This window comes from Melospiza melodia, chromosome 18, assembly GCF_035770615.1.
Source record: "Melospiza melodia melodia isolate bMelMel2 chromosome 18, bMelMel2.pri, whole genome shotgun sequence".
Classification (NCBI taxonomy): domain Eukaryota; kingdom Metazoa; phylum Chordata; class Aves; order Passeriformes; family Passerellidae; genus Melospiza; species Melospiza melodia.
Window position 1 is genome coordinate 10809441 of NC_086211.1, and position 25909 is coordinate 10835349.

A 25909-nucleotide genomic window follows, 5' to 3' on the forward strand; every position below is an offset into this window, starting at 1 on the left:
GAGAAAACATCAGAGCTGCCACATTTCTCCAGTTTTGTGCAGGCAACTGAACAGTTTTTACATTTACAGTTATTGCTGGGCCTGTCTGCAGTGATAGGCCGCAAAGCTGCCCATAAGCCAGTCCTCAGGGTCAGGTTCTTCTGTCATGGAGAGGCTTTCAAAGCATATCTGAATGGCTCCATGTGCTAAATACTCAGCTATACAATGTGATCCCCAGGTCATACACTAAAAAAACACTGTTCAACATCTTAGTATAAGTTAATTACAGTATTTCTTAGATGCTGAAGAAAACTAGAATGCATTCTGATGCAGGTTAGGCAAAAATAAAGCAGCTACATGATGTGTTAGTTTGACTCAAAAAGCACAATTTACTAAAAATTGTACAGTCTTTTCCTGAAGCAGCCAGAGACAAACAGGAAATCATTAGGTGTTTAAACATGAGAGGCACAAATATTGATCTCATAGCTAAACTGCCATAGGAAAGAGCAATCCACTTCCTTCAAAATGCAGTATTGTCCTCTTATTGCAAAAGTTCCATACCTTTTTGATGATTTCTCATGGGCAGATCCTACCAGCACTGACTCCTTCTTCACAGCACAGCCAACTCCAGCTCTTTCCTCACACACTCTTTTATAGCACTCATCCTCATTGGACACAGCTGGGGCCTGTTAAGGGCAGGCCTGTTCCTGATCTTTGATAATTAGTACAGCTGCAACTCCTCAGGGGTGAGATTACCTTCTGCACTACCTTTGTTTTCTTACATTCTATCCCCCCACAATGCAGGGTTATAACATGAGTTCCTGAGAAACAGGAAGACATGAAACAGAAGTGATAGCAAGACTGAGATGTAATGTTAGCTGGAGAATTCCATTTCCCCAAATTAGGTCCAGCACTTCAGAAGCTGTGTGCACACATAGAAGCTCTGAAGCATCACTGGGTCTGCATTCCACTTTTGCAAGCCTCCTATTCCAAAAGAGCACTAGGAATTTTTCATCAATGCACTAAATCAAATATTGAGGGGTTGAACTCCTAATTCCACAGAAGTCAACATTCCCACTCTCTTGAACTCACTTTTTACTTTTATTTTTTTTACTGGGTAGCAGTAAAGCAGGAGTTCAGGCTGAGAAACTAATAGTGAGCACAATTCAGACCACACTGAAAAGACAAACTGCCTAAATGATAGGGTAAAAATGGTAAATCACTCTCCTTATAGACTTCAAACCTGAACCTAACAGCCCATTAAAAACAGAGAGATGGCTGAGGTCACCAACTTAATGGTTTGCTAAAGAAACCAGGGTGAATGTCAGGAGCAGGATGAACACTCATCTCAAAGAACTTTTCATCAGGATGTGCAGGGAGGGGTTGACTCCATCAGGTCATGGGGCAGGGAAATGTGGAGCAGTCTCCACCTCTCAGACTCCATCGGAGAGAAGCAGCACTCTAAATTCAGAGTGCATCTCCTTCCCAAACCCCAATTAGTTTGACAAGGCAGCATTTGGAGTCTCTGTGGAGCTGAGACCAAGCACAAACCAAGGCAGGGCTTGGTGCATTATGAATTGTGATATATCAAAGGTGAAAACACACCCGGGGCTGGGGCTTGCTGTCTTTTAAGTGTGATTGAACCTGATTTCAGGCAGCAGAGATGGAGCAAGATGGGCAGAGCTGCTCCCCAAAGTGCCCACGCTGGGCACAGTGCCCCAGTGAGAGCAGGGATCTGCTGACCAGAACCAGGGCACAGCCAGGCTGTGACCCACAGGGCTGTCACCTCACCAGGGCACAGCTCCCCTCAGCCAGGCTGTGACCCACAGGGCTGTGACCCACAGGCCTGTCACCTCTACAGGACACCGCTCCCCTCAGCCAGGCTGTGACCCACAGGGCTGTGACCCACAGGCCTGTCACCTCTACAGGACACAGCTCCCCTCAGCCAGGCTGTGACCCACAGGGCTGTCACCTCAGCCAGGCTGTGACCCACAGGGCTGTCACCCTTACAGGACACAGCTCCCCTCAGCCAGGCTGTGACCCACAGGCTTGTCACCCCTACAGGACACCAGGACATTTCCACTGCCAGCCCAGGGAAGCAATGTTCTGTCACAGGCCTGGCTGCAGGGAAGGCAATGCCAGGCCAAGAGCTGCTGCCTCATCCTATTGCCTTGGGAGCTGCAGATATTCATGGCACAGAGGGAAGCCGAGTTCTCCAAAGGGTCCTAGGAAGGCCTGAGGAGGGAATTTGGAAATTCACAGTCCCTCCTGAGGCAGCAAGGAGGCTCCAGGACACAGACATCAGACGAGATGGCAGTGCTGGAGGAGAAGCTCGAAGTAGATTGTGTTCAGAAAAAGAAATTTGTATTTGCTGTCTCCAGTTGCTGGAAGTGGAAAAATATCTATAGTCCTGTCTTTGACCCCATTAACTCTTCTTTTATCACAAATCCCTGCTTTAAAACTGTAACAGAGACTACAAGGTGTGGAGTTAAATACTTTGGGATTAGAGATACAATCTGAGAAGCAACAGTAAAATAGTTCATCCCGCAAGAGATTTCTCTCATCTCTTCCAGAGATAAGTACACAGGGAGCTGACAAAATAAATTTGCCCTTGATATCTTCCTGGGTAACCTGAGAGGAAAATTAAATCAAACTTCTTTCCTGAACATGACATTTATTTTGCTTAAGGAAAATCATGTTTATCAATTAGGTGTATCACTTCTGATTAGGACTGAGGGGAAAAAACAAAAAAGTTCTGAAGGCTTAGAGTGAGTATGGATATGGAGCTTGTCCTGGTCTCGAGAGGGACAGTCTTAGCTGTTCTTCCTACTAACCAGCACAGTGCTTTGTGATCCCAAGACTTCTAGAAACTCTCCCAGGATCAGGACTTTTTCTTGACCTCTTAAAAGCTGTAATCCTGTTAAAATTATGAATCAGAGCTTTGCAATTTTTAAAAATTATGATTAGATAGCATTTCATGTATATACAGTCTCCTATTGTCTCAATTTCTTTCCAAAATTCTTTTCTTCCCTCAGTGAGAGAAGTTAAAGTCATCTGCCCTAATACATTATCCAGGATTATCTCACAAAGCCTTATCAATAAAGACCAACAGCACCTTACAGAATATCAGCAGTTCCCAACTAAGGACACAACCACAGTGACAATTGTGGGGTCAGGTGGGGCTATGGCAAACCCCTCATGCTTCTTCTCTGCAAAAAAAGTCTGATCTGCTGCTTTTACTTTGTCTGAGGCACATGAGTCTGAAGTACATGACCTAACTTTTTGGTGGTTTGGTTTGCTTTTCTTTAAAGATTTCTTAAATTAAGTGGAACTTTTGTTGAAAAAAAAATGAAAGAAAAAACCAACAAACCCAAACCTAAAGTGAATTTGCTGACTTTATGCTAAACTCCTTTTCCCTCCCAGTTTAAAGTGACCTTTGATGGAAACTAAAATGTGCAGGTGTCAAAGTGTATCAGTATTGTACACCAGAGATGTGCACAACTGAGGTTTTTTTGGCACTTTCTCCTTCCAGTTTATTAAAGGTTGTGTCAGAATAAATTTATGTAAGCAAGGATCAGATTTTATTAGCGGAACATCATTAGCTTTTAATGAATAAGAGTAGTTTAGGAAAAGAGCTGGTAACATTTAAGAGCTGAGCTGTTTCTCCTCTCTCCCTCCACCTCTCACTTTAACCCTGCCAGTAAGGTGGAATTCAGCAATGGAGAGATGAAGAAATGGTTTTGTTAAAGCTGTAGCTCAGCAAAGTAGCTGACACTGTTCCAGTGTCTATCACTTTCCAGCACAGCAATATGTGCTTGCTTTAATGGAACTTCATTGGTTATGCAGATTTTTCTCTAAATAGAAGCCAATTAAGCAGGGTCCAAGCTTGCAATCACTGATGAGGTTATGGGAACAGCTGGCAAACAAGATGCTCCACAGTGGATGAGGACAGAGAGAACAAAGATGGCCCTTGGCCCCAAAGTCTAAATTGTAAAGCCTTGGAATATCCCGGGGATTGTCCATCAGGAATGTAACTGATCCTCACCAGCAGAGAGAAATTTAAACTGACAAGGGAGCTCTCCAAGCTGTCACAAAGGACAGAGATGCTCTTGAGCTCTTCTCCCACAAAATAACTATTCCCTCCTTTTCTGCAGACTTGTGGGGTCTGCCTTCACCACCACAGCAGGTAATTTTGGTTACTGCTTGTGTTTTATGGTCAGAAAGACTGGAAAAAGAGAAAGTGTTCCACAGTTACATAATCCAGCTACAAAACCCAGTGCTGGATGATACCAGTGCACAGGTTTTGCCCAGCCCTACCAGGATGCAATAGTAATGAAAAGCAAGACCCAATGCTAATTGCCACTAGCACTGAAATGTCTAAAACCCACTGCAAGTACAATATTTAGAGCTCAGACCACTCCCAGAAGTGGGGATCTCTCTGCTTTCCTATTTGGTTGTGAAACATGAATTTTTTTTATTCCCTCCAGTCAGCAAAGAGTCAAACACACCCAAATTTCCCAGCACTTCCCATTCAGTCCCACACAGCAGACTTTGCGGGCAGCAGAGGCACTGACAGAGCCCTTTCTCCTCCACCAGCTTTGCTGGGCACATCTGGAAGCCAGAGGCCAGGGAAAAGGAGGTACCACCCCTCAGGTCAGCCCCTGAAAGAGCAGCCCCACCCCAAAGAAGGGCACAGAGCTGCTCTCCAGCAGCTTTGCTTTCTTTTTCTGGACACAGCACAGCAGAAGGACATTACAATTTGACATGGGCAAATCCAGATTTTGGGTCTTGTTATTGGATTAGCAGAAGTAGGGCAGCTGGTGCTGAATGCCAAACCCATGCAATTGTATTTTGCTGCTCCACTTTGGAACAGATCTGTGTGCTTTACCCTGGACCCTGTGCCCTTAGTGCCTCTGCACACTGCCCAGACAAGGCTGAAGGGAGCTCCACCAGGCCCCTGCTTTGGTCATTCTTGGGCCTAAGCAGGTTTGTAACCCCAAAACATCTACGGGGTCTATCTATGCACAGGTAGTCCTTTTTACAGGCTCATCAAAATCCCTCTGGAACTCAGGCACAGATCTGACAGTCAAACTGGGGTAAGTGCTAAAGAACCATTAGGTTTCCTGTCCCTAATCACTATGGACTACAGACATAATTGACTTCTTGGTCTGCATCTCTCTGAGGTTTTGGGGAAACACTGAGATTTTCTTATCCTTAAAATAAAGATTTCTAGAGAGCTAAGACACAGATATTGCAGATATTGCCAAAATCTACCAGAAGCACATTAAAGATTTGCATGACCTTAACCAAGAAATGCACCCCACCTGCCTGAGACCAGGTAATACCATCAAGCCTGCAATTGTATCTTTGCTAGGTAACAGCCATCAGCACTCCTTAATGCACTGGGCCCCTGCTTAAAGCCAAATCAGCAAAGTTCTTATAAGGATTGCAGTTGCTCAGTTTTCCCCAGAGTAGCCCTGTTCATATTAGAAACTAACAACAAAGATTTAGAAAAAAGCACATTTACATATTTTTTCCATTAAAGAGAGATGTTACGCACACAAGGTTGGTATCTGCTTATAAAGCTGAAAGTCCCTTGTGTGCACAAACAAACATCATTTGAGAGAATTTCAGAGTCCTATGCAGTATGTGCCTATCAATTCCTGTTAATTTGAGGAGGCTGATGATGAACTGAACAGCCAGTTTCCTCTTCTCTCATAAATGCCTGCAAAAACAGGAAAACAGACTCAACTTTTCCTCGTATGCCCACAAGATAAAAGATGAGAGGCTCAGTAATTCAAATCCCTGCTTTTTGAGCATGCAGAACACAAGCTAAAGCACACATAAGCACAAACTAAACTGCCTTTTCCCCATTTCACATTTTTACAGTTCATTGGCCTATAAAGTAGCATCCAAACAGCCTGAAACAATTCCATCTCTGCTGTAATTACAGGATCCCACTAAAATCACAAGATTCCAGCACTAAAAATGTCTTAACTGCTTCCATAGTTTTCCTCAATATATTGTATATGCCACCTTGCTTTCTTGCCAAATATGCTCCTGAACACAGAGAGAAAACATCCCCCAACCCCAAACTGGCCATTGCTCCAGTGCTCAACACACAGATTTATTTTAATGGGCAAACAGGATCCAAAGGGTGGTTGAGCCATGGAGCAGCACTGCCCTGAGTTCAGCTGGCAGCAAACAGCTCCAGGATCTCTCCCAGAGAGCCATGGCAAGTTCACTACCTGACACTCACTTCATCCCTGCAGATATTTATCTCCCCAGACTGAGTCCATTTGGTGTATTAGTCACAGATTCCCCAGCCACGCTTCAAGCACAGCATAATATAGCATGAATCACTGTGCTGAATAATCCAGAAGTGTATTTCAAATATAACTTTTACCATGCTCCTTTTTACTGATCTTTCTTTGATGGATCATAATATGATCACTTTAAAAGTACTTCAAATAATAGCTACACTTCAAAGCATTTTTCTCTTTTATCTTATTTAAAACATTACATCAATTGTCATGTATCATGATTCCACACAGTTATTATCATGCTGACATTTAAATATTGCTTCCTTATGGATCTACCTGTTAAGTATCACTCATTGCATTCACCCTTTAACCAGAAATATTTATTTCCCACAGCAACACACTTCCACTCTAACACAAGTTTCTGCTTTTTATTCTCATAAGTGTGTTCTTCCTTTCTATTGTTAAATCCTGTGGACACCAATGGCTGTTTTATATGTCCTACATTTGAAAAAACAACTGCAGGACTCAGCAGCATTGGCAGGAGCACTGATTATCAGCCCTGCTAATTTGAGTGTCATTCTGCAGCCTCTGGTTCTGATGGTGCCAGGCTGTTACAAGGAATTGATAGCCAGGGTCCAGGTGATACAGGCTCCTTTTCCAGTTCTGCCTTTCAAGTGTTGATTGATTTCTGAGAAGCTGCTTGATTTTCCTCCATTAGGAAGCAGAAGTCATGGTGCCAGGTCAAACTCAAAGCAAAAGAACATTTAGTTCTTCACTTTGAACTCCTCTCATCCCCTACTGTTCTCACATCCTGTCATTATGTTAAGGCATGGGTTTTATTCTGCCTGATCTGAAGCACAAAAATGATGCCATGCCAGGCACACGAGTCTATCCCATGGGAAGTACCAAAGATTTAAATTTCAATAAAAGCATTTTAAAAGTTTCACTTTTTCCTTCTCACTAGCAAGCACACCTCATTCTTGTCCTTCTCCTGACAGTGACAAGTGTTCTTTTTATGAATGATTTTATGCTTCCATCCAGCCTTCACTCTTGATGGAAGGCTACTCATCTGGAGCTCAGCCAAAAAGCAGAGATGATGGAGAGTAGTTTTCTCAACTTGCCTTAAGTAGTTCTACTCAGAGAGGCTGACTTACTTCATAAAAAATGGGAGTTCAGCCTGGGAAATAGCCTTGAGTTGAAAAACCAGTGACAAGTTTCAGAAGCCAAAACTTACAAGTTAAAGGAGTTGCAAGGGAAAATCATAGTTCATATAATGCAAGTGAGATCTTTTTGGCAAACAGCTGAGTACATCTGCACAACATACAGCAAACTAATGACCTATAAACACAAACATCAAAAGATGGCTTTAATTAAGGGGTTTTTACAATCCCACTTGCTCATGCATTGGTTGTAAACACTGACACCCTTGTTCAAAGCTGCATTTGCTGTCTTGCTTTGGTGCATCATTTCAGCCAGTTTGCAGCTTTGGGAGGTGAGCTAATCTGAGCTGTGTGGTCACACCAGTGACAATTGTTCTCTCAAGCAAAGCAGCTGCAGTCCATCCACAAAATTTAACTTAATGAAAGAAGGTTACAACTTGAAGTTTGCATATACCAAACTCACAGTTTAGGTTTCGTTACACAATCTCTCGCAGCACTCAGCTTTAAGTGATGCAAGTGCATTTCTGCTGTGACAGCTTTACTGGCTTTGCATGTTTGATTGGTTTTGGGAGTGGTCCTGCCCCATTCTTTTTCTCATAAAAGTATCTTGTCAATCCACAAAAATATCTACTTTTGTGCAAGTTCCACTACTCTTTTTGTGTGAAATAAAGGATGTAAAGACAAGACTTGAGGCTCTATTTTATAGTCAATGTGCTTAACAAAAGTATGCTGCCTTCTTTAGTACCCCAAATTACACGTAGTTATTTTATTTAATTTTCAAGTAAAACTGCTTCATAGAGCAATCAACCTAAACTTCCTATAAAAAACCCTAAATCAACAACAACAAAATATACAAACAAACCAAAAAATAAAATAAAATAAAAAAACCCAAATACAACACAAATACAACAACCCTTCGCTGCTTGGAAATAAGGTTGTTTATTGCCATCAAGGCACTGCACACACATTTCATGCTGACCTGGCTACATGTCAACATCTCTTTGTGCATGGAGAAGGTGATCCCTTTAAGACACAACCATTTTGTTATTGAAATAGAAAAAAGAAATTCCCAGCATATTATCCAGAGCATATAATTCCTGTAAGTCCACACAGTACATCACAGCTACTGATCATGAGTGGCTTTGTTTTCCAGGCATGCAAGTTTCTCTCACTCCCTTGTCTTCAATCACAGACTGTCTCAGTAAGGAAAGCTCTAAGTGAAAGAGAAAATAGAGGAGAAATTCAGAGAGAATAGAAAGAATAATATATATAATAATAATAATAATACAGAGTTTCTTTAAGAAATGAAAAGGAGTTTTGCTGTGACTGCTCCCAGAGCCCCTGCAGAAAGGCTGCTCTGACTCAGCTTCCTTGGGTGATTAGGCAGGATGAGGTTTGTCATGAGAATAAAGCCAGGCACCAGGTGTGCTCTGTCCTTTCTGGGAGCCCTCAAAGGCCACAGTGCTCCCCTGCCTGCAGACACCCCTCTGCTCATCAGCCAAGGGGCAGAGCATGGTTATGAGCACAGGATTTTAGCTCTGTTTGCCCCCTCCTCATTTTGGGGTCAGTTTAGGTTGAGCCTCCAAAAGCTCAGTGGTGTTGTTGAACATGCCCAATTTAAACAGTATTTTTCCCCTCAGATGAGCAGCTACCATCCAGCTTGGTCCTAACTACCAGGTAATGATTAGCTATGATGAATTAAGAAGCAGTGCCTCTAGAATGTGTTCTATATGTTCTGCAGTAATTAGCGTTATTTTTAGGATAATATTCTTACAAATTGTTGAGTTCCTGGATACCTGTGAGCAAAAACCCTGGCAAAGTTGCATTTGTTCTTTTAGCAAGAAAAGAAAGCATTATTAACTGACAAGCCTTTTTCTCTTTCCATTTACAAAGCCTGGATTTTTTTCCCTTTTTCTAACATATTAAATTAATTAATTTTCACACTGTTTCCTGCTTGTTTAGCATAACCAGTAAGTGGAATAGTCCTTTACCTCAGCTATGCACAGGTTTCTTTAAGAAAAAAGGTGATTATTGCTGTGGTCACCCCATGGTACCCCATTGTTAATCCCCTCACTGCATCTTTGATCCACATCCAGTTAAATGTGTGTCCAGGGCACACTGCTGTGCCTATCTCTAATCCTCCCCAGAAAACCAGGGGGTTAACAGCTCTAGATGTCACTGTACTTAGAATTTGGGAGCCAAATAACAGTCCTGAGTCAGACTAGGTGATACAGCAGGGACCAGTGGGGTCTGAGCTGCCCATTATGTTTTGTTTTCAAAGAGGTAACAATCTGTGAGTGCTCTAACAACACTGGCAGCAGCCTCATCAATGTATGATCACAGCATTTTCCCCTCCATTAAATAATTCTCATGTTATGTGAAAAGCAAAGTAACGCATCACAGGTTTTAAATAAAAATAAATCAATTACACATCCAGAACACCAATGTTTTGAGAAAAATCTTGCTCAGGTTTTTTTATGGAACAGGCTGCAACCCAGTGCTCTTTCACATCGTGATTTACTTCAGTCCACTCCACGATTTTTAACAAAAAGTTACTAAGTCCTAAAGACAGAATGGCTTGAAACACCCTGATGAGAGCCTCAAGTGTATTTTAATCTGTTGAAAGCATTTTTCTCCAGAGTAATACATGCTTTCTCTGATGAATGGAAAGAACATCTCAGTATAATTACTGAAAATGTGAGCTTTATGTTCCAGTACAGAATCTTGGGTATTTTGCATTAAATGCCAACAAATGTTTTATTCAAGTCACAACAGCAACAGAACTAAAAAAAAAGACACAGTGATAGTCTTGATTCCCTCTTGTCAGATCCATTTTGTGCTGGTGAGATGCCATCAGTTTCCAGATGGCATCACTGTATAGAAGTGATATACAGAAGAATTGCTGTAGTAACAAGACAAACAATCAGGTTTAATGAACTTGACATTCTGGGTTGCTTCTAATTATCACAGGTAACAAGCTAAGGCCAGAATGATCAGTTTCAGCTAAGCTTACTTATGCCTACAGCTCTTTGAGTTTCAGCAGTAGATGGGATCAGCTAAAGTTTTGTTTATCTTCTACACAAGGAACTGCATGTTCCTAGGAGTCACATAAATGTGTGTCCTGAAGGGATAATCCTAAAATCATTCCTTTCCTTCTGCTAAAAGTTAGAGCTATGCATTACAGCAACACTGTTTTTATTAATGAGCTGTATTTCAGGTCTATCTTCTCAGAAATGCTTTCCAGAGCAGCTATGTTTATGTCTTCTGTGCAGCATAACTCAATATCCCTGTTATGTAGATAACTCAGATTTATGCCTCTATCCTATGAGACATTTCACAAGCTCAGGCTTAGTGTTGTCAGGCAGCTTGATGGATGTCAAATCCTGAATTTACCCAAAGACATCCAGATAATGGCATGGCAATGGTTCCAAATCTAAATGCATCATCATTGCAGTAAATAATTCCTTGCTTTCCCACCCTCATTCCCCCTGTGAGAGCAGTCCTATTGCTGGAGAGGCACAATGCATCAGAGATCACCTGAACATCACCCACAGCATGGCAAAACCCCTTCAGACAGGCACTTCATTGAGCCCTGCCTAAAGGAATTCTGCATCTATTCCCCAGGCCTCATGATCCTGTGATCATGTAGTAAAAATAAAGCCAGGAAAGAGATTAAAAAAAATTGTTTTGCTTCATTCTGATTTTAAGAGAACTCAACACTAGGAAGTGATGGCTGCATGGCAACCATTTAACACTGACTAACCTGATAAAATTTGATGTGCCAACAACCAGTAACAGCACTACCAGATCCCCAGACAAGAAGCAATCATGCTGGTAAATTTGCAGCCCTACAACTCCTGAAACATCTGCCAGGTCAAACTAAATAATTTCAAAGGAATTCTGGAAGGCCATGAAAAATAGTTTGCTCAATAATATCCCACCCTTTTTGTGACTGCAAAAAGCCTCTGTGCAGCACAGAAACAGAAGCTGGCGATTTGAAGGCAGGCAAAGGGGCCTTGGGCAGTAATTTAGCAGGGGGTAACGTGTGATGTTATGTTGAAAGTGTTTAATGAATGGAAAGCAGTGGGCAATACTGAGGAAGAGGTGTGCTGCCATGAGGAAAAGGACTCATTTAACTGGCTTTCTGCTTTTCCAAGAGGCTTTGTTCAGACTTGGATCTGTTACTTCAGGAGTAAAAGGGACAGACTGCTACACTGGCCTTCTCCTATTCTGCTTAGACAAAAGGTCTTTAAAAGAATTTTGGACACTATTACAAAAACCAAAATCCCACAATTGTATGAGCAAGTGTCAGAGTTCCCAAATAGAAACTTTACTGAGCTGCTGAGTATGAGGAAGCCACTGAGGAAAGAACTGAATATTTCATCTTCCAATGGAATGTGCAGCTTCTGGACAGAGAGTTTCTGTGAGCTGAGCTGACCAGATTTTTGTTATTTAATCCTTATTTTCCTGGAGCAGTTATTTCCCTTTAGAGAACTTTCCAACCATTGCAGTGTGGCCCAGAACTGGAGGTTATAACTCCAGGGAGAGGCTTCACAGAAGGAATCCTGCACTGCTGTGCGACTCAGGACTGGCCAGTGTGAGTGGAGGTGTGGTTCTGGGGATAAACCATGAAAACAGCTGGGCAATTCCTTGTTAAAGCTGTTCTAGTGCAAACATGATGCCTGAATCTAAGTGAGAGAGCAGAAACATTACTACAATACCATGATGGATGGTGTTGCTCCTTCCTGCAGACCTCAGTCCCTAAGCAAGATATCCACAGGTTAAAATCAGTTCCCTTTGTAATAAAATATAAGACCTGCAAAGAATAACTCAACTAATGAGCAGTTCTCTTGAACTTTGAATGCAAACTATTATTTCCCATGATTTCCTACACTCCTTTAGTTCTGATGAATTATGTATCCATTTAGCCATTCTTGGTTTAGCAGAGGCATCAGTAGGAGGTGAAATATGAGGGAGAGATGGTCAATATTAGACAGACATATCAAAAGGGTCACATCTCTGCAGGGCTCCTTCTGGAAAGCTGTTCAAAAAGAGTTCTGAAAGAATAAGTGTGGCAGGAGGAAGATAAAAGCCCAAATTAGCACAAATAGCTCTAAGCAGCATTGAAAAAGTAGGGTACAAGGGGCAGTGTCCAACAGAAATTCAGACCACAGAGGAATCCATGATAAATGATTCATACACTGCAGAGTTGATAATACACAACAGAGCCATTTTAGCAACTGAATGGAGACATTCACAGCTGAAATGAACAGGCTGAGTTTGTGACTCTTTAACAGAACAAGATTTTACATAATTTTGCATGGTTCTTTCTGACTCGAGTTTTGAGAATACAGAATATTTCCCTATTCCTTAGGCAAGCCTGTTAAACAGCATCAAATTCACTCAAGAACCAACATATTTTCCCAACCCCTCCATTGACTTCTCTAAGTCTGAACTGGGGAGAAGTAAAAGCAGCATTACAGAAAGCTTCAAACCAAAACAAAATCCTGATACAGGATCACCCGTCTCACTTCCACTTCACATACTTGTATTTTGCCAAGTGCCACACATTTATTCTACAACCAGAAAATGATAGGAAACTCAGATAAGGAGGAATCTCTGTGTTAGAATCAAGTTTCTTACAGGTCCTGGGCTTTCCAAAAAGTCCAAACTCCACATTGCCCACAGTGTTACACCACCCATGGGAGCTTTGTTTGCCATGGTGCTTCCACAGGACAATTCCCACTACTGAAGTTATTAGTGCTGCTTTAGAGTGAATGGAATGCAGATAAGCTGTTACCACCAAGAAAGGACAAGCAGTAATTTGGCAATATATTAATCTTGCAGCCATCTGGAATGAAATTAATCCAGAATCTCCCACAGAACTGATAATACCCTGTAGTTCATTTTGCTGCTAGGTTATACAGTAAACTGTTTGCATGAAGAGGCACCTATAATTCATGGCCCAGCATCTTCCTGTGCATGCCATATTTTGTACACAGTATCAGTGTCTATAGTACAGTAAAATGGCCCTGCTTTAGCCACTGTGAAGTGGGAAGCAAAATATATATTTTAATATATATTTATAAATAAATATATATAAATATAATACTTATTATATAATATATAAAATATGTATTTCTAGAAATAAATAAATAAACGTGTTTTATTTATTTATTTATATATTTTTTATTTATCCCCCTGCCGATATCCAATAATAGTGGCTTACTGCTGCAGAGCATTCTGGCCATGGCTTTGCTGCATGTGACATGGCACAGAACTGAGTCTTGGGAAATGAGGGACTAATGGCATTAATGAGATCCTGCCAGGCATTTACTGTTTGGAGCAAAGATGCTTCTTATTTTTTGGGAACTATAACTGGGACTGGGAAAATCTGGGTTTAGTTTTAGTGTGTCTTATCTTCCCTGCACACTCAGCAGCACAGGAAGGCATTTCAGTCTAACAGGCTCCATCCTTAAGAGATCATTCCCAATATCACCACAGTGTAGGGAAGATGAATATTTTAAGGTGGGACTGTGCTCCAATGCTAGAGCTCATGTAACAGGACCAGAGCTGAGGAGACAGAGGGGGTTATTTATGGAGTTAAGCATGGTTAAAAGCATCTTTGCAGGTCACTTTCCTGTACCTCAGCCATTCCTGCTTCCCACTGCCCTGCCAGCATGCCTGGCCAGGAATGTGCCAGCTGGTCTAGCATGGAGTTGGTAACAGCATGTGTTGTTTGGAACAGCAGGTACTGCCTTGGAAACATGATGGATTTAGCAACACAGCAATGTAGGATTTTTTACAGAAACAGGAGTTTATTGCCAGTCCATTTGCTTTAATGCAAAGTTTGCATGTGTGATATTATAATGCCAGTTTTAACAAGATTTTTTTTTCATCAGGAAAGACTCATCTTTAGGGGAAAAAAAAAGAATAATCAGTACTGTAGGGAAACAGGAATTTAAGAACTCTTATATTGACTTCTTATGATTTCATACAAGGAAGGATGCATTGCCCTTCACTCTTGCTGCATAACATTTAGCACAAAGCCAGCCTACATCTTAATAAAGTAGCAGTTTATCCAGAAAGTCCCAGTTTTTTTGTAGAAAGCAGGGAGAGAAGGAATGCAGAGAGAAAAGTCATACTTTCCAAAGCCCTGTTATTCCTGACAGGACTCTGCACTCCAAGACAAGGTAGAGTTTTACATTACAGAAAAGCACAGAGGTTCATGTGGTGCTATGCTGGGGAGATATTTTACATTTGAGGTCTTCAAAGACTTTTAGAGGTCAATTTTGCTCCTTCTAATGCTAATGAAACAGCACTAACTGATGGGCTCCTCACAAGTTTCCTCCTAGGCAGCTTCCTACACTATAACTGGGCTTGCAAGGATTTCCTAGTCCTCACCTCAGGCCTTGTTTTGCATCTGCAGCTCCTCATGGCAGAGCAAAACTTGGCACAAAAAGCAGAGACAACAAAGCAATTAATAAAGGTGATAAATTTGTATATACTTATTGTAAACAGTCATGCATTACTACACACCACATCCAAAACAAATGCTGTTTCTTGCCACTATCTAAGAAAACCCAGTATGACTGTGACAGCACAAATAATTCTTTTTTATTTCATTAGGTCCTGAATGCAGAGGAATTGAAAAAAAAATGTTTTACTTGAGAGAACAATGGAAAGATTTATAAACAAAAGAAAATTAAAAGGAGGTTTAACTAGATAGAATATCACCATTTTTACAGCTGTGACAATGAACATAGTGCTTTTTGTACAGTAAAGCTGGTGGTATTTCTCATGAAAGGACAGCATATATTTTCAGCTCTATGCTCTTCCAAAATGTGTTTTTTTGTGGGAAGGAAAGTTTGTTCTTCCTTATTTCAAGTGCTGAAGTAGATATTTCTTTAAATCAGTGCTCAAAGATCCTTGGCACTTCCTTAGAAGTGTTACCTCATGACAGATTGTCAAAAAAAGGTATCAATCCTGCTTACATAAATGGATGGTGAAAGGCAAGCTCCGTTAAGAAAACACCTTCGGTATTTTATCAGTTCCTCAGCAGAGGAAGATACCTCCAAAATAGATCCCTCTACTCCTACACAAAGAGAAGTCATTCCAGTACAGCTAAAAGGTGAATTTAACCTGGTTTACCCAGAGAGATAACCCCAAGAGTCCTTAGTCTTGATTAGTTTCTATATATTAAAATAATATTTCTCTGGAGTTTTTTGTTTGTACCTTCTTTTCCGTTACTCCTTTTTTAACCTTAAAACCCAAAAATTATAATAAAATGTGCATCCCATTCAATAGAAAACGTGGCCTTTTCCACAGCCTCCCTCAGCTGAAAACTCTGAGGCCAAGAATTCTCAGGTACTTTTTCATCAGTGTTTTCCCTAAAATGGTGTATCCCTCTTGTTTCTGCTGCACAATAACTATTCCTCCAACAGTAACAGTTTTTGTAGGAGATATTCTAACACCTTTCAGGTATTAGAAGTGAAATTTCCAGAGAAACAAAGTTAGGGAGTTCATGGTCATTCACACAGCAAAGAAAATAATAACTGCACAAGGGATAACACAACATGAACAAAGACATCCAATTGTTGCTAGCAGGTTTTCCACAGAAGTGAGAGGATGAATTTCTCTTTCTAAGTTATGCTAATCCTTTTGCTAGCAGGTTGCAGGTTCTTTGTGTTTCACTTGAATACTCAAAAACTCAGGAAGAAGGTTAAATAAGGTTCCATCAAAAGAAAAAGCTAGTTAAAAAATTAGGAGACTTTAAGCACAAAAATTTAAAAAAAAAACAAAAAAAAAAAAAAAAAAAAAAACAAAAACAAAAACACCACTAGAAACAACCCCCAAACAGATGGAAGTCAAATATCTTGCTTTAGGGGTGAGTGTTGTTCCTGACACTCCAAACCAAAGATTTTCAATGGTTTGTTTCAAGACAAGAAAAAAATGTGTATATTTAGGATGGCAATATCAGAATGCTCTTAGCATTATTTTGGGAGACATTTATAGACTGTGATAGGTTTCCAGAAAGACAAAGTATTTTAGTAACATGTCTTTATATCTGTCATAAAGAATCTTTCACAAGTGCTGTTAAAAACCCCTGGCTAAGAAACAGTGTTAAAACTCCCTTTTATAAACTTCATTTGTTTGAATGATAAGATTTAATACACACACTTTGGAAAATAGCATCCAGCAAGCAGTAACCACATCATACATTAATGAAGATGGGTAGAAAAACTCATTAAAATCACATCTCACCATATGAAAATGATGATAACTTATATACAGGCTAATTATTTAATAATGTACAGCTGTTAAATTAACTACTACTAATTACTATTAGAAATTACTGCCACAAGTTCATGGGGTTTTAGAAATGCAAGATATAACTGTGGAGTAAGTGAAAGCAGGAATACATCCCCAGTTTTGTCACTAATCTTAATTTGTGCCATTTTATCCATGAAGACACACATTCTCATTAAACACTACACTATAAATAGTCTGGAGGTTTGGTTTCCTCCAAGATGTCCATCTTTAACGGAAGGAAAACAGTTAAAGACAGTCAGGGTTTTAATTTAGGAGAACTAGAAGCATTCTAGTGCACACTTAATTTTCCCCAGTCACAAAAATTCTCAGTTTCTGATTAACTTTGATTTAAGTGGGACAGATTTGTGTATTTAAAGATACCTCCATGCCCAAGACTGTCCCAACAGGCTTCTCTTCCTTAATCACTTTGGCTTGCATCAGCCTTTGTTTCTCCCTCCTCCAACACCCAGGACCATGAGCAGGCACTGATTTTTGTCAGCTTTGAGCAGAGAAGAAGGCTCAGTCCTCTGAGCAAAGCAACATCACCACTTGTGTACTAAACCCCCCCTCCTGTGAGCAGACCTGCGCCCCAAATTAGGCACTGCATACCAGCATGGGAACAATCAGGAGCTCATCAGGAATGGTTTCCTACAGCAGTAAATACAGGACTGTGTTTTTGCTGAAGCACTTGGACAAGTTGGAGGTGTTTCAGGGCTTTCATACCTTAAGGGAATTTATATTCTCTTCTGTAGAGATGTAAAAACCAGGAACCTAAGAGTCTGCAGAAAGGTGAAAGTACACCTTGACTTTCATCTGTAGGGAACAGGAGGGTCCTGAGCTTCGTTTCTGCTGCTTTGGTTTCACATCTACCACGGCTTGGTATAAAATGAGTAAATTATCTTGAAGGCTAACACCTGTGAGACTCTTTCAGTACTGTTTAAAACATATTAAATAGTTTGCTAATAGATGAAGAAATTCTGCAGAACACTAACATTTTTTAAATGTTGATTAGTTAGAAAAATCCAGCCATGATTAATTTAGTGTTTGATGACTCCCTATCTGCTCTCTCCCCCAAAATCACTTTGCTGTTCTTTTAGCACACTGTGAGATTTCATAAAATGAACTTACTCAAGGCTATTTCATGAAAAGCATGACATTCATTTTGCATTTATGCTAATGTTTAAATAAATACTCTCTCCAAAGTGTTTTGCAAGGCCCTGGAGTGCTGCACTGAGTGGATAGATGGCTTCCAGTCATCTCCAGAACAGAAAACAGATTAACATGGCAGAGCAGCCAGGGAGGAACATGTGGAGAACTCACTGGAATGACACTCCTGATGTGATAAAGATGCTAACAATAGCTATTAAAGAGGTCAAAAAAAGAGAGATTTAGAGAAAGAAGTTGCAAGAGCTGGAGACTTAGAACTGCTCTCTCACTACCTCTGAGCTTGTGCTACCACAGGTGAGCAAACTTCCATTGAGGGATCTGTTTGTCCAAGGGAGGAGGAAAAAAACACTCAGAAGTAATTGTGAATGCACAAATTCATCTGAGGTTGAAATAAATTCTCAAAGGATTTGTTTAATCAAAAACAATGAAAGTACGTCAGTGGTTCTCCTTCAGTTCATGGGGAGATGGAAGGGAATAGGGAATAGGGCTGAGGTGGTAATTAATGCAGTATCTCTGTATCTCAAGGGATGGTAGCCCTGCAAAACATTATTTATTTAATAAAAGAAATAAAATATTAATTTTCTCATCCTGGCAAAGCAAATATATTGAGCATTTTCTGTTGCATTTTGAGGTGAGCCAACAGGATTGGAGATTCAATACTATTAAAAATAGATAAATATGAGATTTTCTTGTACATTTTGAAGAGTTGCCCAAGGATTAACAAGTACAGAGCAACTCATTCCCTCCTGTTATTGTATAAGAGAGAAAAGAGGGAGATGTAACATTTGCAGCAGACTGGGAAAGAGGTTCTCTGTACATACTGGAGGAATGGCTTTAGGGATTGATCAAAAGCCACAAAATGTGGGCTCCACTTTGACTCAAGCCTCAAAAGAGGAAAAATAGGTGGGATGTGATGAAAGGTATAAGAAGAACATCACAATGAAATATTCAGTGCTAGTGAGAAAGATTGTAGTGAACGTCAGATTAGTTTTAAAGAAAGGGAAGTTATTCAAGAAAAATTAAATGTGGTATACAAGGCTTAGCAGAGGGTTTTCTCCTATTGTTTTAGAGTTAGAAAAATAAAAATTAAAAGATAAAAAAGACTGCAGTTGTCAAAAAGACATGCCAAAATTCAAGCCAGGATTTCAGAAGCATGAAAGTGACAAAAGTGTGGATTTAAGGGGCCTGAAAGATAGAACAGAGATTTACCACTTGAAGGAGAATGAAAAGAGCCCTAACTATGAACACTAAATCAGAAGCCAAGAGAAGACTGAAGACTGCCGTTGTAATCAAAAATAAGGAAGTGAAGAAAAGTGCTTGAGACACTGAGATTGATGAGGAGGCAGCACTTTAAAATGGCTGAAAAGCACCAGAGGTTACAGCAGACAAAAAGCGAGGAGAGAGATTCCAAGCCATGAAGTGAAGCAGAGAGACCAAACCCTCAAAAGTGAGATTCTCCAGGAGTTTTTGCTCACTTGGAGCTCTGCTTTACCACATTACAGCCAGCACTTAGCACCCAGAGCTGGTGAGCAGCTGCAGTGCTGCATTTACTGCATTGCACATCTGTGTCACGGCTGCTTGTCACCCCCAGAGCCACCCTGCAGCCCCAGGGACAGCAGGACTGGGTTTATGGGATATTCCCTGCTCCAGAGCTGGAGCTGCAGGAGCCACAGGGCTGTGGGCTCAGCCTGCATTTCTCACCCTTTTAAGGCAGAGATTCAGTTTCATTTTCAATCGCTGAAGCCCCAGCAATTTCCAGTGACACCGGGTACCTGCTGGCTGCAGCTCCCAATTAATCTGAGGAGCTGGAGAGCTTGGCTGTGCTGCTGGTGTAAACAAGGCACTTAGGAGCATGTCAGGCTTTGTTCAGCCAGGAATCACATCCTTGTTAGGAGCTGCAGCATCACACCTGCTCCTTTTAGGTTAACTGACACATTGCTGCTATGTAAATCTGCAGTTTGAGTGTAAAACCAAGCCTCTCCTGAGGCTAGCTGACAGTGTGTGAGGAAGGGAAACTGAAACAAAAACCAAACACACCAAACTGGTGATAGCTCACGTGGCAAGATAGCCTTGCACCAGGGAATGTAACTCTGTCTGTGAGGCAGGATCACTCACAAACACCAGGTATATTTTGTATATCTGTATCCCAGCACAGTCAGAGAAGGTGTTTCTCTAAACAGTCTTATTAATTACAGAAGCTGAAATAGAAGAAATTGTCAGTGCCACCTCTGATTCCGCAGAGAAATGAGTTAAATAACATCTGACACCTCATTAGGAATGTAGGACCTTCATTGCAATCCCCGTGCCATTGAGGAATGTCTGTTGTCCCTAACCACACACCTCTTACGCTCTGTGGATGTGCAGTGGCAGCAATTCCCACAGGAATGTGCTGTCCTTCTGAAAAGCCCAGCCATGCCACCAAGGACCTACACAAGGCTGATCTGGCTGATTCCTGAGCACACGAACTCCCAATATTGGCTGGGCTGTGACAGCAGTGTCCCTTTCATGCTGTGTGGCCCCACAGCCCCAGACAAATCACACAGTCCCAGCTGAGGAGGATGCAGAACTGCTGCCTCTGGGACCAGGAGGTCTCAGCTCATCTCCCTAATCCCCCTGACAGCCTTGGGGGTGCAACAATGGAGAGGAAGTCCTGAGCCTTTATCAAAACGCTTTAGACCTCTTCAGGCATCAAAATATTCAATACTTAATGGGGGAGTGAACCTGTCAGCTGAGAGACCTTTCCCTCCTGGTTCTGAAGGTATTGGCTGCAAGTCTCTGGGCAACTTCTGTTTTACAACCTTCACTGTAAAAACCTCCTTTCTTATATCTAGTCTAAATGTAGCTTTGTCTGATTTTCTGTGACAGTCCCCATATCATCCAAGAGTGTTTGTGCCCTGCCTGGGTGATTACCTGAGCCTAGGCACAAATCAGATCTAAATTTCCTTTGATATTCAACATCACTCTGCTTCTTTTTACAGATTCTGGGCCCACTATTGAAAAATTTAAGTCACAATCAGCCAAACAACATTTGCTAGGGTTTAACCTTCTATACTTTGTCAAAGTGCATTATTCTGAAAAAGAGAAGGTGGCTGAAAGCATCTCTTTAAGGACTTTCAAACTGTGCATGGACAAAGGCAGTGGCACACAAGCTGCAGTGCCAAAATCCTTCCTGCTCCTTCTCTTGCCAAACCCCCAGGAACCAGCAGATCCTATCCAGTCTCTGGGTTATGCAACAGTGTGCAAATCTGTTGCCTTCAGAGGTATCCAAGGATTTCTGGCTTGATCTGGGACACACTGACCATGACTTGTTGCCTCAGGTTTTCCTATCATCTCCTGGTGCACCTCATTCACCATTATTTTAACACACCTGCCCAGTTGTATTGCTCAGCGTGGATAATTGAGCATGGTATTTCCTCTGATGAGAATTCAAGCTGCAAGGTCCTCAACAGCCATCAAAAAATGATGTGTACACAACTGAGTCTGAGGGGAACAAAACCGGCATTTTTAAAAAATTTTGCAAATTGTAAAACCTAAATTCCAAAGTCCTGTATTTTTGCACTTATTTTAAAATCAATAGCTATAAGAAGGCAGGCAGAGAGCAAGATGTTCATCTAGCCTCTAAAAAATCATCATTCTCAACTAAACATTATAGATCCTACCTTACCAGAGTGGATATTTAAGAATTAAATAAGTAGTTAAGACAAAACCAAAAGAGTTTTAGGTATGACTATTTTATATATGCAGTTTTACTTTAAGATTAAAGTAGGATAAATCACTTAATCCATCAAAATCAGATAAGAAAGGAGCTTCAGGTTGCATAATTCAGTGAGTTTCAAAAATAGAATTTAATTGCCTGAAATTGTGCTCTGATCCATATGCTTCCATGGACAAATGCAATTACTGCCTCTTGTAAACAAGCTAATTGATGTGAGAGAATATAGTTCAGAATATTTTATATGTGAACAACATTTCACAAAAAGCACAGAGACTTGAGCAATGATCAATAGTAATCATCACAGCCCCACTGGAACAGATAAAACTACACTGCTCTGTTTGCATCAGCTGAGCATCTGCTTCCATTTTCCTTAAAATTATAAAATCCTTTCCACTCACCTAGCAAAATAAATTAGCTGTTCAAGCTCTTGGAAAGAATTCTCACTAGCACAAAAGCAAAAAGGCTTTTCATAGATGAGGCAATCAAAAATCTGAGGGCAACTCCAAGATCTGAACTCTTATCAGTGACTGCTCTGTCATTGCACAGACACCTCTCAGGGCAGAAACATCAAAATGGCAGCAGTTATATTGCCAATAAAATGACAAATGCCAGTAATTCCTGATTTTTGCCTCAGACTCATAAATTAGGATGGCACAAGACCTTGTGATCAACCAGCCAGACATTTTCATGAAGAAAAAGGTCGCAGGATTGCAGTTAATTTATTTGTCCTTGAACTGCAGGGCAACAGTAACAAAATGCACAATTTTGAATCTACTTACTGTTTACTTTACCTTGTGTCTGTCTACTTCCTAAGCCCAAGAGACACATGCCCTCCTATGTCCCCATCTGATGTCACCTTTCCTGTTGTATCAACCAAATTTGTAATCTTGCTGAAAAAAATCTTTCAACAAGATGTTTTATTGCTCTTAATTATAAAACTAAATAATAAATATATTATTTATAAATAATAAATGTATTATTTATAAATAATTATAAAACTAAATAAATCAGTCTCCTCCAAGACCAAAAAGAATTTCAAAGTTCCTGTTTCTTGTTAAAAATTAATTTTTAATCACATTTAATATGATACATTTAATTTCTTGCACCTTAAAAATGTTGGCTTTCTCCAAAGTGTGATTTGCCCAAAAGTGACACCCACACAACGAGTGGGTGGAAAGGTTAAAATTTTCTGTTTACAAACTGTCTTTGAATAGTCAATACACTTTACAAAATGTGTTTGGCACTGGGTGAATACAATGTATACACATCACAAAATGAGAACAACTTGTCACGGTTTTATGGAAATGCTTTCACATAAATTATTTGCCAATTTTCTTTTTCCTTGTAATACTTGGTTCAAATAAGTCATTAGGAAAGTACTGAGTTTTGCATCAGGTTGTATACATTCAGCATATAGAGCTGGCTAAATAAATCACAAATATCTTCAGTATACTGATTATAATTTGTTAAATGCTTTGTTTTAATGCCTAAACTCTTTGAGAAATACTATTGTCCCTTCTGCATTCAGATCTAAATTCTGCTAACTTTAAAAGAAAACAGAAAAGTACAGAAGCATTGAAACAAAATTCTATTTCTGGATAATCATGGAATTATCAAGGTTGGAGGAGACCTTCAAGGTCATCCAGTCCAAGCATCATCCCAGTCCAAGCAGCACCACAATCACCCCTGCACCACCTGCCCAGGTGCCACATCCAGAGGCCTCCTGAACACTTCCAGAGACAGTGGCCTCTCTCTGGGCAACTTATTCCAATGCCTCACCGCTCTTTCAGTGAGAAAAAATTGCCAAGTATCTAATCTGAATCACACCTGTGTCATCCTTTCACTTGAGGCACGGCAGGAGACATCAACCCCTGCTGTATCCTCATTTCAGGGAGTTGCAGAGAGACAGGATCCCCCCTGACCCTCCTTTTCTCTGGGCTAAACACCCCAGCTTTGTCAGCCACTTCTCATAAGCTTTGTTTTCCAGACCCTTCCCCAGCTCCATTCCCTTCTCTGGACCTGCTCCAGCTCCCTTGCACTGCAGGGCCAGAGCTGGACACAGCAGCCCAGGTGTGGCCCCAGCAGAGCCCAGCTCAGGGGACAGGCACAGGGGACAGGCACAGCCCTGCTGCTCTGGCCACACCAGTCCTGACACAGAGCAGATGTCCTTGGCCTTGTTGGCCACCTGGGCACACCTGGGCACACTCTGGCTCTTCACCTTTCTGGACCTCCTGCAGCTCAGCCCACCCACCCAGCCTGTCAAGATGTCTCTGCAGAGAGAGATCAAAATGTGATCTCACACTCGCTAAAATATGGGAGAACAACAACATTTCTTGGGTTTGCAGCCACGAAACACATCCCACTGATGACTTCCTTGCCATTCCCTAATTGTGTTGGGCAGTTTGTGGGGACAGCTGCTCACACACCATTTCAGAGGCTCAGGCCCTACCTGTTCAGAAGGACATTTCTGGCACTCAGAGGCAGCTCCCTACACAGGCAGAAGGGCTCACCTTGCCTTCACAAGGACGGCCCAGAGACCTGCAACATAAACAAATAAACAAACACATTTAGTACCCCCTAAGCTCTCAGCAGCTTTCTTGCTCTCATCTTGTGAAAGGATTTTCCTGATGTCCTACTGCTACCACAGAGCTGTCTGAAAAGGGAGCTGCTGTGCACTCACAAGCTTTTATAAAGGAACAGTTTCCCATGAACAAAACTTCTGGCTGGGATTATTTACACTTGCAATGGCCCACAGCACAGGATCAAGGGCTTCTAGCTGTTGCTGTGAAGAGCATCTATTCCATGTGAAACCTCACAGAAGGAACCTGACACTTGGTATAATTTCTTACAGATATTGCAGTACTCCCCCTGTACACCCTGCCAAAATATTTGCAACTCAGCGCATTTGACTGAGAACTTGGCATAGGACTTCTATTAATTATTTTCAATTCACTGAATAGGTAGATTAGTCAGGCAAAACTCACAATATATATGGGCAAGTCAGTGAGCCAATCTCTTGCCTCAGAATTAAAGTATTTTGACCTTTCAGGGCAGGGAGTTTAAGGAAAATGGAAGTTTAACAATAGTGCTGCAAGTGTTAAGATGTTGCAATCAAGGCTCTCTCACCAAATGAAGACATTCTCAGCACACTGAAATGACAAGCTTTTAATACAGACAACAGTATTTGGCTACTGCAAATAAAGGCAAAGAAGATGTGTACTTTCACATTAGATTGCACAGGTAAAGTGAACATCAGGATGTTCCTCCAAATCTGCAAAGAAAATCAGATGGAGAGGCTGCAAGGAAAGGCCTGGAAAGGACATTAATTTATCTTTACTGACCCTGGATCTGCCTGGCCCCTGCCTGCCCCAAGGATGGACATTTGCTGAGGGAAACTGGCAGGGAAGATCATTTCACCAGACCTTTGGATCTGACAACATCACTAGAGGGCAAACACTACCTAACACCAATGTAAGTCCAAAATAAAATCCTTCCCAGTGCTTAAGCACACGTTGCCATTTCTAACAAGTGAAGAAAATCTTTCTTCCATCGCAGGTTTGCTCCATCCCCAGGCAGAGCAGTGCTGGTGCTGAGGACATGCCTGTGACACCAGCACAGCTCTGCAGTGGCTCCTTGGCATCCCCACATCTGCAGATTGGTCTGTTTGCTCTGAGCCCTGCTCAGCTCATGCCACAGCTGAATTTCACTCTGTGCTGTGCTGGTGGAACTGCTGTTACAGCCACAATATGAGCTCTGACTTATGAAAGCAAGACTGTAGAGCAGAGTCATATTTTATGGCACAGCAGTTAAAACAGCTGGGAAATTCAGAAACCTGATAATGGGACTGTCAAATGCTTTTCCACATTTCCCAATTTCCATTCCTCTAATGAAAAATATTCCTTCTGCATTCACATTACACATCTCTCATTCTTTTATCACTTCCTATAAATCACTCTGCCCCTCTCAGGATGAATCAAACTTTTTTTGTCTGTGTACCTGAAGCCTGTCATGACCATCTAGTGCAGAAATGCCAAGCAGAAAAGCAGCCCAGGACATTGCAGAGACTGTCACACACTCAGCTGGAAGGCCCCTTCCAACCCAGGCTGTTACATGATCTATGGTCCTCTTGGATTTGTTTTAATCTTCATGGAACTTGACCGAAAATTTGCTTTCAAAAAATATTAAGCAGCTTGTTAGGAAATATTAATCAACTCATTTTAATCATATCACTGGCAAATTATTCGCACTGCCTTCTAAATGATGGAAACTCACTTTTAAGTGGTCTACATTCAACAGCTAAAAAATAACATTAT

The 25909-nt window shown here is 41.1% G+C and overlaps 1 long non-coding RNA gene across 1 annotated transcript in view; it reads right to left on the reverse strand.

The window, feature by feature from the left end:
- The window catches only part of LOC134426412 (uncharacterized), a 205823-nt gene that overhangs the window by 89918 nt on the left and 89996 nt on the right, over positions 1–25909 (reverse strand). The window contains exon 2 of the long non-coding RNA XR_010029981.1: positions 24046–24134. This is a non-coding gene — a long non-coding RNA (uncharacterized LOC134426412). The remainder of the gene's footprint in view (positions 1–24045; positions 24135–25909) is intronic.